Source organism: Castor canadensis, chromosome 10, assembly GCF_047511655.1.
Source record: "Castor canadensis chromosome 10, mCasCan1.hap1v2, whole genome shotgun sequence".
NCBI classification, from domain to species: Eukaryota; Metazoa; Chordata; class Mammalia; order Rodentia; family Castoridae; genus Castor; species Castor canadensis.
The window spans coordinates 10,899,548-10,914,725 of record NC_133395.1 but is presented as its reverse complement, the minus strand read 5'-3'; positions in this window follow the sequence as shown (position 1 = coordinate 10,914,725).

Below are 15,178 nucleotides of genomic sequence, written 5' to 3'. Positions count from 1 at the left end.
TTGGCTATGTGAATAATACTTCTATGAACCTGGGTATGAAAATGTCTATTTGAATCCTTGTTTTCAATTATTTTGAGTATATATAAGGAAGAGTGGCATTGTTGGATTGTTTGATAATGCTGTGTTTAACTCTTTTTTTGGGGGGGAGATTTGAACTCAGAACCTTGCACTTGCTAGGGAGGCACTTTCTTACTTGAGCTACACCCCTAGCCCTTTCTGCTTTAGCTATTTTCAAATAAGGTCTCACTTTTTATGCCTAGGCTGGCCTGGATGACCATTTATTTATGCTTCTTGTGTTGCCAGAATGACAGGAGAGCACCACCACACCACCTTAATATTGGTTGAGGTAGGGTCTCATAAACTTTTCTGCCTGGGTTGGTCTCAAACTGTGATCCTCTCTATCTCTGCCTCTTGGATAGCTAAGATTACAGGTGTAAGCCATGGCACCTGGCTGTGTTTAACTCTTGTTACAGTTCTTTTTGTCAACTTTGGTATGGTGCATGTTAGCACCAGTGTGGGAGTCAGGAAGCTTGGGTTCTGATCTTGGCTCCATCACTTACAACTTGGGCCAGAAATCTAACCTTTTGCTCCTGCCTTCCTCTTCTATTCCAATAAGGGGGCCTGGACCAAGATCCTTTCCTATGCTGACGCTTGTGTAGGGGATCCTGAATCATGATCTCATGAAGCAACATTAAATCTTATTTCAGTGCTTAAGTTACTGTGCGCACAGTCTTAATTTTTACATCTATCCTCACTGTTATTTTCTGGGCACATACTATCTTTTGTGTAGAGAAGTGTGTCTACTAATATTTGTCATTGCAGCAATAATTCTGATAACCTCATCTGTCCATCCCTTTTAAAATTTTAGTATTGCAGGCATAAAGATGAATTATGGAAATTCTATTCTTAAGAGTCTATTAATCCAGTGGCAGGGCTACTGTCCATCAATCCTATTCTCTTCCTCTCCCCCCAACCCAGCCCGGCTGGGGCAGACAGAGCATTTTGGCCCTAAACTCATCTCCATGGAGAGTCAAAATTTTAATCTTCAAAGTTTAATCAAAGTTATACATATAGTCAAAGTTAAATATACAGCAACAGAAATCATTGAAAAGAGAAAGAGAAAGATGACCTACAGATTTAACCTTGGGTCTCATTACTATATCACACCTCTGTAGCACTACAAACCGATATTTTATTTTATTTTTTTTCCTTTTTCTTTTCTTATTCATATGTGCATACAAGGCTTGGTTCATTTCTCCCCCCTGCCCCCACCCCTTCCCTTACCACCCACTCCGCCCCCTCCCTCTCCCCCCCAATACCCAGCAGAAACTATTTTGCCCTTATTTCTAATTTTGTTGTAGAGAGAGTATAAGCAATAATAGGAAGGAACAAGGGTTTTGCTGGTTGAGATAAGGATAGCTATACAGGGCATTGACTCACATTGATTTCCTGTGTGTGGGTGTTACCTTCTAGGTTAATTCTTTTTGATCTAACCTTTTCTCTAGTACCTGTTCCCCTTTTCCTATTGGCCTCAGTTGCTTTTAAGGTATCTGCTTTAGTTTCTCTGCATTAAGGGCAACAAATGCTAGCTAGTTTTTTAGGTGTCTTACCTATCCTCACCCCTCCCTTGTGTGCTCTCGCTTTTATCATGTGCTCATAGTCCAATCCCCTTGTTGTGTTTACCCGTGATCTAATGTCCACATATGAGGGAGAACATACGATTTTTGGTCTTTTGGGCCAGGCTAACCTCACTCAGAATGATGTTCTCCAATTCCATCCATTTACCAGCGAATGATCACATTTCGTTCTTCTTCATGGCTGCATAGAATTCCATTGTGTATAGATACCACATTTTCTTAATCCATTCGTCAGTGCTGGGGCATCTTGGCTGTTTCCATAACTTGGCTATTGTGAATAGTGCCGCAATAAACATGGATGTGCAGGTGCCTCTGGAGTAACAGTCTTTTGGGTATATCCCCAAGAGTGGTATTGCTGGATCAAATGGTAGATCGATGTCCAGCTTTTTAAGTAGCCTCCAAATTTTTTTCCAGAGTGGTTGTACTAGTTTACGTTCCCACCAACAGTGTAAGAGGGTTCCTTTTTCCCCGCATCCTCGCCAACACCTGTTGTTGGTGGTGTTGCTGATGATGGCTATTCTAACAGGGGTGAGGTGGAATCTTAGCGTGGTTTTAATTTGCATTTCCTTTATTGCTAGAGATGGTGAGCATTTTTTCATGTGTTTTCTGGCCATTTGAATTTCTTCTTTTGAGAAAGTTCTGTTTAGTTCACTTGCCCATTTCTTTATTGCAAATAGATATTTTAAATAAAATATTAGCTATATGGTATTAGTTGAGAGCATGTTAAAAGCATTAATCTTGTACATATAAATATTTGAATACCCTGCAATATCTATTATCCTGGGTTTCAGATAGGATTGTCCTTGGCTGGGAATATCAAGGATATCCAACAAACAATCTTTTTTCTTTTTCTCATTGGTGTATATTAATTGTACAAAAGATGTTTCACTGTGGCATTTCCATTTTATGCATATATTGTACTTTCTTTAGATTAATTCCCCATTGTTCTTTCTTCCTCCATTTTAACAGTCTTTAGTGAGCTTATTATGCTATCTTCATACATAGACATAATGCACTTCAGTATTATTCATTCAAAAACCAGTAACTTAAGTAAGGCTTCTAGAACCAGAAAGTGAGAGGCAAACATTTCAGGGCTGGTGGGCTTTATAAGTATGTTATGGCAGATTTTTCTTTTTCTTCCTGGGCTGGACTCCATTTCCAGTCTTCTTTGTAGTTAGTGTGGCCACAGGACTGAACTCTGGCCAAAGGAAAGGGGATGGAAGTGATATGTACTATTTTTAGTTCTGGTTCATAAAACATTGCTGTGGAAATAGTCTATCCTTTTTCTCGCTCTGCTGCATGATGGCCACACCCAGGGTGATCTGAGAAACCAGACATTAAGGATTGTAGGACCTTGTCTATTAGCCTGGGTCCTCTAAAGAATGTAATCCCCAGGGAGCAGCATGGTCCCTTCCATCTGTCACCACCTGAACTCCACATGAAAAAAAAACATTGTGTGTGAGATTTCAGATTTTGCCTGTTATAGCAGCTATTATTACATTTGTTACAAAGATTATATCAAGAGATCAAGCTCCTTCTCCCTTCCTTGTTTACCCTTGAGCTTGTGGCTTTCATCTTCTGGTCATAAGATAGCTGCTTTTTTTTACCAGCTACCAACATCGACATTCCAGGCAGAACAAAGGAGGACTTTTACCTATTTTTCAGTGGCCAGGCTTGTGGCATATGACCACCTGTGGTTGTGGAGGAGGCTGAGAATTTGAGTATTTTGTTTGATGACTTCTACTGTAGAGAAATGTAGTGTTGAGCATGTAGGTACTATTCTGTCTTCTAGCATTTCATCTCAAGAACCTCAAAAGCCATGTCTTTCAGCCCTGAGAGGCTCTGTGTGAGTGTAAGCAACTTCTTCCTCCTGCATGTGGGTAGAGGTTAGTATTTGACCACAAGCCTGGCCAACCTGATCCCAGGCCTGGTCCTTGATCAATCCCGGTCACTTCACTTCCCACCTTCCAACTTATCCCTCTTGTACCTTCATCTGTTGGTCCTAATTCATAGAATTTTACTTCTGTCTTTGATGTCTCTTTCTGATTTTATTTCTGCCTCATTCAGCCACGTGCTTTTGGGAAGACTGACTGGAAATTCCCTAAACTCAATGCCACCTACTAGAAGCATAGATCCTGTTCATTCAGTCACCTGGACCTCCAGGTGTTGCCTCCCCCACCACACTCGAGGTGGTGGTGCCCTTTGCCCTGCGGGGCCTGCCCGTGCTCCTTCCTCAGATGTTCACTGGGACGAGGACTGTAGCACTCTGGGCCTGCTGTGCCTGGCCTCCTCCAATCTGGGGTGTGTGTGTGTGTGTGTGTGTGTGTGTGTGTGTGTGTGTGTGTGTGTGTGTGTGTGACGGGGGCGGTGCATGTGCACGCCTGTGGTGGTTAGGAAAGGCTTGTTGAAGCTTCTAAGCTGGGTTGGGAAGGATATGCAGAATTTGGGTAAGTGGAGAGATGGGGCTGGTTTTTCCTAGGGACATGAGCAAGACACCAGTTAGGGACTGAGTTTGGTGGACACTGTCCTGCAACACCAAACCCTTCAGGGCCTCTTTTTCTTCTTCTTCCACCCTTTCCCCACCTGCCACCACTCTGCACAGACTCTGGGGTTTTGCTTCTGACAACTCATACCTCTGGCTGGTTGAGGACTCCCTGCCACTATTGGGACCACTTTGCCTTCTCATGCAGAGACCTGGGACTTCTGGGGGTCACAGCTCATCTTCTCTGTCTCACCCAGCCAGCCTTGCCAGTGTTCATGTAGCAAGACTAAAGGCCCAGCTCCCTGGCCCACAGTCAGGACAAGCCTCAGAGGTCTCATGGCTTGAGGGCTCAGTGCCCCTCTCCAGTGCTGCTCCCTGCTGTTCCCTCCCAGGTCTGTGCCTGAAATCCCACCTTTCCCTACTTTTCCCTTCCCATGTGCAGCTTCCCTAGTCAGTCAACTGCATGTGAAACCTAGCTCAGGGCCTCTGAGGATCCACCTAACATGACAGAAAGATGTAAGGGGATCCGAAATAACTTCTTTGAACTGCAGTGAAGAAAGGTAAGCGGGCCATGGCATGGCTGGCTTTGAGCACCTGGCAGGCAGGGCATTTGCACCCTGTTCCTTAGGGAGAATAAGACTTCCTCTCTGCTTCTCTCTCTCTCTCTTTCTTTCTGTAGTTTCTGAACTACTAGCCTGGGTGTAAGAGAATTGATTCATGAATTAGAGGGTGAGGAAGATGGAGGCAATAAGCTGCCTAGAAGGCTATTTTAATAATCTCGAGTACCAAAAGCTTAAAATAGGTTTGTAGGAGGTGGCAGCAGGAGAGAGGGGGCAGGGACACATTTGGAAGCACATTTGGGAGGCTGTCTTGGCACAAGGGGAAACTAGCCAATGGCACAGGAGAGAGCTTGCAGACACTGACACCATGTCCTAAGTCTCCGTGTGTGAGGACATGCGGGTACCCTTTGCAGAAATTGGAAACCCAGGAAGAAGGGCTGGCTCTCTTGCACCCTGAATTCCTATTTCTTCCCCTTGCATTAGTCTTGCTTTATCTTTCAGGAACAGATCAGCCTTCACAAGTCATCATCGTGCATAATTCTTAGATCATCCTGGCTTAATTGGTGTTTGATCATGTTCAGCCTCAGCCCTTCAACATCAAGGGGGAATTTACTGGGGGAAAAGAGATCTCTTCCTTGCGATGACACTGAGTCTCACAGAGCCGTGCTAAGTCCCTTTCTGCAGGTTCTTGGGAGACATGGCATTGCATTTAGATGACACCTTCAGCCAGCAAAGCTGTGAGGCAGGAGGATGGAGGTGTTAAAGGGTAGAGCTGAGCTTATTGTACATTTTAACAATTCCCTCTGCCCTTCATGATCCTAAGATATGCTAATCATTCTGTAGAAGCAGAATGGGAGAATTTTCAGGTCCTGAAATTCCCAACAAAAAGGATACAATATAACCCATGTATCACTTAGATAATTTTTTCTACAGGCACAATACTTAGCTTTATTTGTTAGTGTTATCTGAGGTTGTATTTTGTGTGAGATAATGAGCCTTTGTACTCGAACAGAGAAGTACTCAGAGACTTTCACTTTTAATTTGAACACAAGTTAAATGTACCATGCAGAGTGGAGATTGCCATGGTTGTTAGTGATTCTGGGGTTTGTTGCTTTCCAAATTTACACGGGTCTTGTGTTTGATGATGAGCAGTTCTATATCAGCAGTTCCCTATAGGTATCCCAAGGAAAAATCTTGTACTCATTAAACAAGAACTAAACCTCTAAAGGAATGGAGCCTTAGTTTCGTCATTCATGAATGTAGACCCATTGTCATTTTTAGTACTGGCCGTGCACTGACCACTAAGCATGGGACACCCAGAGGAGTCTGGAAGGTAGAAGAGACTTGCAGGCTAGTTTGGGCTGCAGATATCTGAAGCAGATCATTCTGAAAAAGCACACTGTGGATCACAGAGGTGGAGGCAGGCTATGGAGAGGAGCGAAGCAGTCCTGGAGGGAGAACAGCCCAGTCTACCTGCATGCTTCAGTGTGCATTACAGATTCTTCAAAAAATTAAACATGGAATTACTACTGTAACCCTGCAATTCCCAGTGGAGCCGAAAACATGTCCACATAAAAACTTGCATTCTCATGTTTGTAGCAACACTGTTCCATAACCAAAATATGGAAACAACCCAAATATCCATCAGCTGATGAATTAGAGTAGATAAAATGGGGGATAGCCATATGGACTATCATTTAGCTGTACAATGCTGCAAAGCATTGCTGTAATGGATGAACCCTGAAAGCATTACAGAAAATGAAAGAAACTGGTCACATGTTACATGATTCTCAGGCAAATACACAGAAATCGAAAATAGATTAGTGGTTCTAGGGGTGGGGGAGTAACTACTTAATGGGTATGAGTTTCCTTCTGGGGTGATGAGAATGTATTGGATAGATATTGCACTTTGGAAATATGACTACAAAGACTTGGTTCCTATTCTTAAGGGTCCTGTGGCCATGGATATAAATAGATAATCCCTGGAGCCATGCCTTTCTTCTCACTGTGTAGCTCTCCCCCTCTTCTGCCTGCTTTTGAGTCTCTGCCGAAGGCAAGTGATGGTGGCTGAGTCCCGTGCTGTAGCAAGCTATGTGAATTAGTAGCCTTTGCTTTCTCATTTGGGTGGTCTTCATTTTCCAACTACAGAAGGCAACATAAAGAAAAAAAGGAGTAACTCACACTGTCCAAGAAGGGTGGTAATGAAACGTTGCAGTGACTTGCTGAAAACCACCCATGGCACATTCCTAAATAGTGCTGCTGTTAAATTCTTGTGCAATGATAAAATAACTGTGCACTGTTTCCACAAAGAAAGAGGTGCTATCCCATCTCCACAGGGAAAGAGCAGTCCCCTGGATCATCCAGAGGGAAGGCTGTGGTGGAGAAGCTTAGCCTTCCTTCCAGCTCAGAACACTAGGGAAGACCTGCATCACTGAAATGGCACGGACCTGTCTAGACATCAGGATTGTCTGTTGAATTTGAGCATGAGCGATGTTTGGGGTGAGAGCCTCTGTATGTTTAGTGCTATGGGCTACATAGTATCTTGTGATACTGATCTATTTGTTGTCCCAGAGAAGGCTTGGGGCTGCCTGGTCTCTCACCAGGAGATAGGGCTGTAGATCCCTGAAGGCTCTGATGAAAGATCTGATATCCCTGGAGAGGCAGGAAGGAGCAGCGTGAAGGAGCCTCCCACTATCTACCTGAGCCACCTACACCATGGACTGGAAAGTGTTTAGGTGAGAAGAGCAGGGCAGGGGTCTGAGGGGCTTGGAGGAGGGAGGTCTTGGTTATGGCTTCCTGGACACCTGGAGATGTTGAAGGACCCTCCCCCTATTCCCCCCGCCCCGCCCCCCATGGGGGAGAAGCAACAATGGCTCATTAAGCAGATGGGACCCATGTGAGATTGCAGCAGCAGGGAAACCAGGGAATTTGGAATAAGCAAACCACTGCTTGTGTAGAGGGCCATCCCTTGACCCATGGTGGGTGTACACTACACCTTCTTACCCTTTCTCTAGCTTCAGGGAACCATTGGAAACTGAAAATGATAGAGGTGAAACTGCTTACCAGCCTGGCATTACCAGCATTTGATCAGAAATTTATATAAAGAAACATGATGCTTCACAAACTTGGGTTGTGGACTGTGATTTATGAATGAACTTGATACTTACACATGAAGCTACAAAACCAGAAGGGTCATAGAATAACAGGGTAAGAATTAACCTCACACTGCATGTGTCTAACTTTAGGGTGACCTGTATGGCAACACTTAAGACTTTTTGGTGGTGGAAGGCCCAGTAGGGGAGACAGATCAGTTATGTAGTCCTCTATTGGATGGTGTCAAGGAGTGTGTTATTTGTGGGCAGATTTCTTTGCTCTTCCTGTCTCTTTTCCCTATTACAGAGTTTGCAGCTATTCTTTGTGTCAGGATTTTATGTTTGTGGATTGGCTGGGAAGTAAGACTCCCTCCCCTAGGGAAATGCCTTGAGTAGGGGTTGAAATGATGAGGAGTCTTGGAAATATTAAATCTTTATTATATAAATTCTTGGTACTGTTTATGTTTCTGGCCTTAGAGAAAAGAAAGCTAGAACATATTTCTTCCTAGGGAGATGTTTCTAAATGAGCAAGATTTGGGAGAACACATTGCTGGCATCTACAAGGTACAGAATGTGACTTGATTGGACATAGTTAATGGATCTACAGCTGAAAAATGAATTGGTCCTGATTTATGGCTTAAATAAGCCACTGGCAGCTTTGCAGCCTCTTATTGTTCTTGTTCTTCTGCCACCAGATCCAGCAGAGAGAAACTTCAGTGGCCATAGTGAGGGAAAAATGGAGGTAGAGGGATGATCCTAACAATTCTTGGTGCTAGATCCTGGGGGTAAGGCAGGTGGGGGCCAGTTTCCCTGGACTTGGATTTGAGTGTGGCTCTCAGCTCCTGGAGCACCCTGCACTCACTGTACCATACAGCCTGTCCTGTGGCTATCCCCTGGAAAGGAAGCTGACAGGTAGAAAATCAGCTTCTCAAATGGGTGGCCAGGTGGCAGGACAATGGATTCAAGTGAGAATTCAGGCAGGAGGTCAATTCTGTGGTTTTGTCCAGCACAGCAGGGCACAGGTGGGGGCAGAGGGCTCTTCCTTACTGCCACATTATAGATAACTAAGGAAACTTGGGGAGGTCAGTAGACAGCTCTCTAACTATGTCCACACCTTAATTCCTTGAGCCTGTGAAGGCGTTTCATGATATGGCAAAATATATTTTGCAGATATGATTAAGAATACTAATAATCATTGGACATGAAGATAGGGAGTTCATCCTGGATCATGGGGGAAAGAAGATACCAATGTGATCACGTGAGTCCTTAAGGCAGAGAACTTTGACTGAATGGAGCCTGAGTACAGGGCAGATGGGGAAGTCAGAGAGATGCAAAGGGCAAGAAGGACTCCAATGTTTCATTGCTGGCTTGAAGGTCACGGGGGTAAAGTGAGGAGGAATGCAGGTGGCCTCAGGTTGCTGAGTGGTCCCAGAAATGGAGATCATAGTCCTGCAGCTGAGAGGAATGGAATTTTGCCAGCAACATCAATAAGCTGGGAAGTAGATTTTCTCCTGGAACCTCCAGATAAGTGCCAAGGCAGAACAACACCTTGAATTTGGCCTTGTGAGACCCAGAACTGAAAAATGCCCGAGTCCACCTAGAATTTGAACCTATAAACCTGGGAGCTATTAACTTTGTGTTCTTTTAAGCCACTGAGTTTGCAGAAATTTGTTATAGTATCAGTAGAAGATGAATATAGGGGGATGACAGAGTGATGGATTCAGGGACTGACATTCTGAATTCTAAGTCTTGCTTGATGGTGGGACTGAGGGTGGGACATACTTGGTTAAGGGACTGAATCTGTCAGTAGGGACATTAGTGGATTCACTGTAGAAGGCAGAGACACCAGAAAAAAGCAGGAGAGTATAGAAATTCAGGGTAGTGTGGACTCTGCAGGCTCAGGACTCCCTCTAACTCACTGCCTTGAACCTGGCAGGTGGCAGGACCATAACATCAGCATTTTCTGGACTTGGTGTTTGTCCTTGCTGGCAAAGCAGTCAGTTCTACTTTTGGCCACTCCTCATTTTAAAGCCTGTTTGTCCTGTGTCTAATTCTCATCAAGTAGTTAACACCCTGCCAGGAAAATGGCTGGTGAGACAACGCATCAGATTAAGAAGGGAAGGGTTCACTCACACACCTCCAGGTTCTTTGATGCAGTACTGGAGAAAATATCTCATGAAGGGATGATTTTGGGGATCATCAGAAAAACACATTCTTCTAAAGGCAGAAGTATTAAACTTTAGATTGTTTTTAATCTGAAAGAAAGTTGTCATTTAAAAACAGATAAAGCCTGAAGTCGACTTTCGTTTACTTCTTGTGATATCACTTTGAAATCGTTAGGATTGAAAGGTTCTGTGAATTATGTGATGGCTGCTGGATAGGAAACCAGTGAAAACCTGCTAAGGATAGCTGGTGTACCAAATGCCTTCAGAGCTAAACACAGCTCTGAATACAACCTGTCCCCACCCACAATGACTTCACAGCACACTGAGGATCCCAGCTCCTTCTGTCTCAAAGGCTGAATAAATGATTGTGTCCTCCAAGAAAACATGTTAAAATGAAAGTTGTCACCTCCTAAGGGCAAATCTATTAATTAGCACAGGAAATTGTTGCAGGGTTCCTATAGGGGCTGTCCTCAGAAGATTCTCCAAGAACTCAAGTGTGAGCTGTCTTTACCACACGAGATTCTGAGTTCAAGGTTTCCTTGGTGTTGTTCAACCTATGTTGTCTATGGACAATTTGGGATGTGGCAGGACAGTTACTTGTAAAATCTGAAATTTCTTTGAAGCAGCAATCAAGAGTCTCCCCAAAAAGAAAAGTCCAGGACCTGATGGATTCTCTGCTGAATTCTATCAGACCTTTAAAGAAGAACTGATACCAACCCTCCTTAAACTGTTCCACAAAATAGAAAGGGAAGGAAAACTGCCAAACACATTTTATGAGGCCAGTATTACACTTATCCCAAAACCAGGCAAAGACGCCTCCAAAAAGGAGAACTATAGGCCAATCTCCTTAATGAACATTGATGCAAAAATCCTCAACAAAAGAATGCAGTCGAATTCAACAACACATCACAAAGATATTCACCACGACCAAGTAGGCTTCATCCCAGGGATGCAGGGGTGGTTCAACATACGAAAATCAATAAACATAATAAACCACATTAACAAAAGCAAAGACAAAAGCCACTTGATCATCTCAATAGATGCAGAAAAAGCCTTTGATAAGACCCAACACCATTTCATGATAAAAGCTCTAATAAACTAGGAATAGAAGGAAAGTACCTCAACATTATAAAAGCTATATATGACAAACCTACAGCCAGCATTATACTTAACAGAGAAAAACTGAAACCATTCCCTCTAAACTCAGGAACCAGACAAGGATGCCCACTATCTCCACTCCTATTCAACATAGTACTGGAATTCCTAGCCAGAGCAATTAGGCAAGAAGAAGGAATAAAAGGAATACAAATAGGTAAAGAAACTGTCAAAATATCCCTATTTGCAGACGACATGATCCTATACCTTAAAGACCCAAAAAACTCTACTCAGAGGCTTCTAGACATCATCAATAGCTATAGCAAGGTAGCAGGATATAAAATCAACACAGAAAAATCATTAGCATTTCTATACACTAACAATGAGCAAACTGAAAAAGAATGTATGAAAACAATTCCATTTACAATAGCCTCAAAAAAAAAAATCAAATACCTAGGTGTAAACCTAACAAAAGATGTGAATGACCTCTACAAGGAAAACTATACACTTCTGAAGAAAGAGATTGAGGAAGACTATAGAAAGTGGAGAGATCACCCATGCTCATGGATTGTTAGAATCAACATAGTAAAAATGTCTATACTCCCAAAAGTAATCTACATGTTTAATGCAATTCCCATCAAAATTCCAATGACATTCATTAAAGAGATTGAAAAATCTACTGTGAAATTTATATGGAAACACAAGAGGCCACGAATAGCCAAGGCAATACTCAGTCAAAAGAACAATGCAGGAGGTATCACGATACCTGACTTCAAACTATATTACAAAGCAATAACAATAAAAACAGCATGGTACTGGCACAAAAACAGACATGAAGACCAGTGGAACAGAATAGAGGACCCAGATATGAAGCCACACAACTATAACCAACTTGTCTTTGACAAAGGAGCTAAAAATATACAATGGAGAAATAGCAGCCTCTTCAACAAAAACTGCTGGGAAAACTGGTTAGCAGTCTGCAAAAAACTGAAACTAGATCCATGTATATCACCCTATACCAACATTAACTCAAAATGGATCAAGGATCTTAATATCAGACCCCAAATCTAAAGCTGATACAGGAAAGAGTAGGAAATACTCTGGAGTTAGTAGGTATAGGTAAGAACTTTCTCAACAAAACCCCAGCAGCACAGCAACTAAGAGATAGCATAGATAAATGGGACTTCATAAAACTAAAAAGCTTCTGTTCATCAAAAGAAATGGTCTCTAAACTGAAGAGAACACCCACAGAGTGGGAGAAAATATTTGCCAGCTACACATCAGACAAAGGACTGATAACCAGAATATATAGGGAACTTAAAAAACTAAATTCTCCCAAAACTAATGAACCAATAAAAAAATGGGCAAGTGAACTAAACAGAACTTTCTCAAAAGAAGAAATTCAAATGGCCAAAAAACACATGAAAAAATGCTCACCATCTCTAGCAATAAAGGAAATGCAAATTAAAACCACGCTAAGATTCCACCTCACCCCTGTAAGAATAGCCATCAGTAGCAACACCACCAACAACAGGTGTTGGCAAGGATGCAGGGAAAAAGGAACCCTCTTACATTGTTGGTGGGAACGTAAACTAGTACAACCACTCTGGAAAAAAATTTGGAGGCTACTTAAAAAGCTGGACATCGATCTACCATTTGATCCAGCAATACCACTCTTGGGGATATACCCAAAAGACTGTGACTCAGGTTACTCCAGAGGCACCTGCACACCCATGTTTATTGCAGCACTATTCACAATAGCCAAGTTATGGAAACAGTCAAGATGCCCCACCACTGACGAATGGATTAAGAAAATGTGGTCTCTAGACACAATGGAATTTTTTGCAGCCATGAAGAAGAACAAAATGTTATCATTCGCTGGTAAATGGACAGAATTGGAGAACATCATTCTGAATGAGGTTAGCCTGGCCCAAAAGACCAAAAATCGTATGTTCTCCCTCATATGTGGACATTAGATCAAGGGCAAACACAACAATGGGATTGGACTTTAAGCACATGATAAAAGCGAGAGCACACAAGGGAGATATGAGGATAGGTAAGACACCTAAAAAATTAGCTAGCATTTTTGCCCTTAATGCAGAGAAACTAAAGCAGATACCTTAAAAGCAACTAAGGCCAATAGGAAAAGGGGACCAGGAACTAGAGAAAAGTTTAGATCAAGAAGAATTAACCTAGAAGGTAACACACACGCACAGGAAATTAATGTGAGTCAAATCCCTGAATAGCTATCCTTATCTCAACCAGCAAAACCCCTTGTTCCTTCCTATTATTGCTTATACTCTCTCTACAACAAAATGAGAAATAAGGGCAAAATAGTTTCTGCTGGGTATTGAGGGGGTGGAGGGAGAGGGAGGGGGGAGAGTGGGTGGTAAGGGAGGGGGTGGGGGCAGGGGGGAGAAATGACCCAAGCCTTGTATGCACATATGAATAATAAAAGAAAAAAAAATCTGAAATTTCTATACACTGGGTAGTCACCTTTCTGATGGGATTCTATGTTCTGTCAAGATCTTACTTGCCTGAAATTTCTACCCTTTACATTTTATTTTAGTTATTTATATGTTTGTTTATGTATGTACACATATATGTTGTGTTTATATTATACTCTATCTATTGCCAAAAGGATTTCAGGTTACCTACATTCTAACCATTTAAACAAGAGTCAAAATCTTGTAACAGAGGAATGACAAAAGAGACTTTCAAAAACCATTTTTAGTAGCATACATTCATGGGGGGGGTTCATTGTGATAATGCCATAGGTGCATACAGTAAACTTTGAACAAGTTCATACCCTTTATTTTGACAATACTGAGGACTGAGGACTGAACTCAAGACCTCTTGATTGCTAGGAAAGTACTCTATCACTTGAGCTATGACCCAATCTTTTTGCTTTTTAGCTTAATTTTCAGATAGGGTCTTCAGCATTTACCTGGGTTGGCCTTGAACTGTGATCCTTGGACTGAGATCTTCCTACCTCTGCCTCTTGTGTTTCTGGGATTACAGATGTATAACACAGGCCTGGTGAGACTTAAAAAAAAATCAGAAAATTTAAGACAAGGAAAAAGCATGAAAACCAAGAACAAAATGAATTCTGAGCTTTCTGGAGGCAAAAAAAAAAAGTTCAAAACAAGATAAGGACTAGGGTGTGTTAGAGACTTCCTATAGGGAACAAAGAGTATCAGTTCTTTGCAAAAGTACAGGAATTCCCACCAACAGACTCCTTTAAGATCACTCGGGAAGCAAGGAGGGCCCAAGAGCCTGCTGTGCCCACCCTTGGCACCTTTGCCTATTAGTTTTGCTTTCGGGGGACGTGGGGAGAGCAGACACAAGGAGGCCAGCCTCAGTGTGTGGGAGAGTCACAGCATGGATGACAGTGTGCGGGAGGGGCTCAGCTTGGGGAGGTCTGGGGAGAACCTTCAAGTCACATGGAAATGATAACAAATATTGTGTTGTTTTTTCTTTCCTCCTATTTTGATGTGCTAGTTAATTCAAGATCTATTCAGGTCTACATATTTCAATTTCCATGTAAAAATATTTGGGGACTAAAAAAATTATATTGTGGGCAGTGAATGAGGACAGTACGATATCGTTTTTAAAAAGAAGTATATTGAGCTTTTATGACCCGTTATTAACCTAGTTTTTCAAAATATGAAGTGAGTGTAAGGAAAGCATGTATTGAGGATAACTATAAATCTATAATTGTTTAATCTTGTTAATTATATAAATAAAACCCTATGTAATCTTGCTTCTTTATTTTTAGTCTGACTAAAGAATATATTTCTAAGGAGGTATATTAAGACTGTTATCATCAAAATTTTTACTCTAAAAGAATTTTTCACACATTTACCTCCCCATATCATTGTACATTTTAAAACTTGACATTTAAAAATCAACACTGTAATTTTGAATAGTTCCAAAGAATGTGATTTCTTTTTAAAATTTATTAGCATATAATAGTTGTAGGGGGCTATAGTGTGACATTTACATATGTGCTTACAATATATCTTTTTAAAAAATTTTTATTTTATTTATATGTGCATACAATGTTTGGATCATTTCTCCCCCCTTTCCCCACTCCCTCCTTTACCCCTCCGCCCCCTCCCTCTCCCCCCCACCCCTTCCCTACCTG